The 3,269-nt window shown below is 61.0% G+C and overlaps 1 pseudogene; it reads left to right on the top strand.

Annotated features, from left to right (window-relative positions):
* Positions 1 to 1,504: 1,504 nt before the first annotated feature.
* LOC105992974 lies at positions 1,505 to 2,211 on the top strand (annotated as a pseudogene).
* Positions 2,212 to 3,269: the final 1,058 nt, after the last annotated feature.

Below are 3,269 nucleotides of genomic sequence, written 5' to 3'. Positions count from 1 at the left end.
CCCACCCATCCCCACCCTCCACCTCCCCATCCACCACCAGTTCCAGTGATCACCCCAGTTCATAAACCAATGATCATGACTCTTTAGATAGAGGATGTCTGCTTTGCACTTCAGCTTCCTGATAGCATGCTGTGACGTGACATCTGGCTTCTTAAACATATTAAGGAGCTGGTCACCCATGGCTCACGCCCCAAATCCTAGCTTCTCGGGAGGCTGAGGTCAGAGGCTCACATCTCAAACCCGCCCACAGGAAAATCGGTGAGGCTCTTATCTCCATATAACCACCAGAAAACTGGAAGTGGTGTCGTGGCTCAAAGTGGTAGAGCTCTCTCCTGGAGCACAAAAGCTTCGGGACAGTGGGAGAGCGAGTGCCCAGGCCCTGAGTTCAAGCCCCGTGAACACGCAATCAAAAAGTTACGTTTGGGTTTTGAGGTGCTAAGCTGGAAGGGAGTCTGCCCCTCCCAAGGCAGCAGCTGGCCCTGCCCGTGTGTAGAGGAGACAGGCTGCCTCTGCTGGGCCTCGCTTCCTCATTCAGCACACCAAGGTCATGATTTGGCCCTGATGGGATTAAAGCCCGGGTCCCAGGCCTCTCCTCCTTACTCCAGGCCACCGAGGTCCCTCCACCCATCCACCAGTGCCCGTCCACCACGTGGAGGCCTCCTGCGGGCTCAGTGCGCAGTGCAGCCCTTGCCCCTCACCCACGTCACTCAGCAGCCAGCGGCTGCTGGGCCAGGGCCAGAGCCCACCAGCCACGCACAGCACCGAGGCTGCCGCTCAGGAGTAGCACAGGCCGGGCTACGCCTGAGCAAGGGACCAGAGTCAGGGTTTGTTGCCAGCACACAAAGCCCTGACAGGCGTTTGGACGACGGCTGAGAGGCCAGAGCGAGGCTCAGGAGCATGGCCGGGTGACCCAGAGTTGTGTGGGGAAGGAGGAAGCGGGAGCTGTGGACAGATTCGGGGCCCGGGGCCCTGGGGAGAGGGGAGCTGTGCAGTGCCACAGGACCTGCCATCAGGGGGCCCAGGAGGAACCCCCGCCCCCTCCCCCCCAGCCCCTCCAAGGGCTCTGCTGCCTGCACCAAGGCCTGGGGACTCCTGCGCTGACATACAGTCACTCCCTTCCAGAAACCTCCACCCTGGGCCCGCAGGCCAGCCCCCTCCTGCCTGGCCCCTCGGAAAGGTCCATGCGCAGGCTGACACAGGCAGTTGCTGGTGTTGGGCATGGGCAAGGAACGGAGGAGAAGGTGCCAGCAAGGCCGGCATGGAACCCAGCGTCTGCCTCCAGGGCCTCGACTGAGGGGCCAGGATGAGTCACGAGGCCCAGCGCTCGCTTTGCAGGCAAAGCAGCTTCAGAGCTAAACAGGGAGCTGGTACTAATGAGTTGCACGCTATGCACAGCAAAGGGGCGGCCAGCGGCGGCCCAGGAGATATAAAAGGCAGAGCCCCACACCTTCCTCACACACTCACACACTCACGCACAACTCCCGCTCCTCCCAGCCCTGCCTCCATGGCGGCCTCCACCATGTCTGTCTGCTCCAACGCCTGCACCCAAGCCTCCTGGCAGGTGGACGACTGCCCAGAGAGCTGCTGGGAGACCTGTGGCGCCCCCAGCTGCTGCCAGCCCCGCGGCTGCACCCCCACCCCCTGCCTCACCTTCCTCTGTTCCCCAGCAGGCTGTGCGTCCAGCCCCTGCTGCCAGTCCGTCTGCGCCAGCTGCTGCACACCCTCCTGCTGCAAGCTGTCTAGCTGCTAGCCCTGCTGCTGCCCCTGCTCTGTTACCAGCTGTCTATCTGCTAGCCCTGCTGCTGCCCCTGCTCAGCCTGCCAGCCGGCCTGCTGCGTGCCTGTATGCTGCAAGCCCATGTGCTGCAGACCAGAGTGCTGCACACCTGTGTGCTGTGAGCCCGTGTGCTGCACATCCCTGTGCTGCAGACCCGTGTGCTGTGAGCCCGTGTGCTGTGGGGCTTCCTCCTGCTGCTGCCAGCCGTCCAGCTGCCAGCCCTGATGCAGCCCCTGCCCGCCCTGCCCGCCATCCTCCAGCGTGTCCCTGCTGTGCAGGCCCATGTGCAGGCCAGGCTGCTGCTTGCCCACCTCCTCCTGCTGTGCCCCCTGCTGCCAGCCCAGCTGCTGCCACCTGGCAGCCTAGTGCATGTCCCTGCTGTGTCGCCCTGCCTGCTCCCACCAGGCCTGCTGTGGCAACTCCCCACACCAGTGAAGCTGCTGATGGGCGCAGCCCGGGGTCGTGGGTGCCGGTCCTGCCTGTGGCCCACACAGCCCCTCAGTCTGCTCTGACCTGGGTTAGGCAGCATCTCCTGAGGTTGGGCCTCAGGTGTTCCCTGACATCTCCTTCCTCCCTCTTCTGCCCTCCCTCCTCCTTTCTCCCCCTCCTCCTCCCTCTCTCTCCTCTGCTCTGGGTCACATGGCCTTGACTTCACTCACTCTCAGTAAACTGGTTGGTGCCACATTCCCCTCTCCCTCTCCTGTTGTGCCACACCAGGTTTGAGCAGTCCCTGGACTCCAGCCACTGCTTCTAAGAACAACGAGAGCCTCCTGATCACAAGGGAGGGAGCTACCGCCTGGGCATGGCCGGGTACAGGGGCAGCACAGGGCCGCTCAGGACTAGGCCTCAGAAGGCCAGAGCTGCACATCTGCATGCCCAGGGCGCTGCTGGGCATGTCCAGCCCCGTGTGCCCCCCCACCTGCCTGGACACCCTCTCTACGGAGCTGCTGGCCGTGGCTGCGGACACCGTGGCCGGGCTGTCCTGGTGGCTCTGTGCCGGCCACCCCACAGCACACACTGGGGAGGCAGAGACGAGCTGCTCTTTGGCACTGTCTGGCACACACAGACACAGGAAAAGCACCATAGCGAGAACTCAAAGCCCCACAGGCTCTGGGCTGGACTCTTCCCTTTAAGCCGTACCTTAACCCTTCTTTGCTTTAGTTATTTCTCAGAGAGGGTCTCATGTTTTTTTGCCCTGAACTAGCTTTGGAGTGTGATCCTCCTAATCATGCTTCTGAAGTAGCTGGGATTGTAGACATGCATCACCACACCAGGCCACTGTCATTTCTTTCTACCTTAATGCCCTGGCAGGGACTCAAGTAGAAAGCTGAGTAGACCTGAAAGAGCAAATTATTATCTTGGGGAGAATAATCTGTTTTACCCCATAAAACATGAATCTTCTGAGATTGTATTTCCTTAAATAAACATGTTGAATTTTTGTTAAAAATCCCTGGGATCCCAGGATCGTCAGATGCCCACAGTGCCTCTCCTTT

Source organism: Dipodomys ordii, unplaced genomic scaffold (assembly GCF_000151885.1).
Source record: "Dipodomys ordii isolate 6190 unplaced genomic scaffold, Dord_2.0 Scaffold91, whole genome shotgun sequence".
Taxonomy (NCBI): domain Eukaryota; kingdom Metazoa; phylum Chordata; class Mammalia; order Rodentia; family Heteromyidae; genus Dipodomys; species Dipodomys ordii.
This window is presented reverse-complemented; position numbering and strand designations above follow the sequence as displayed.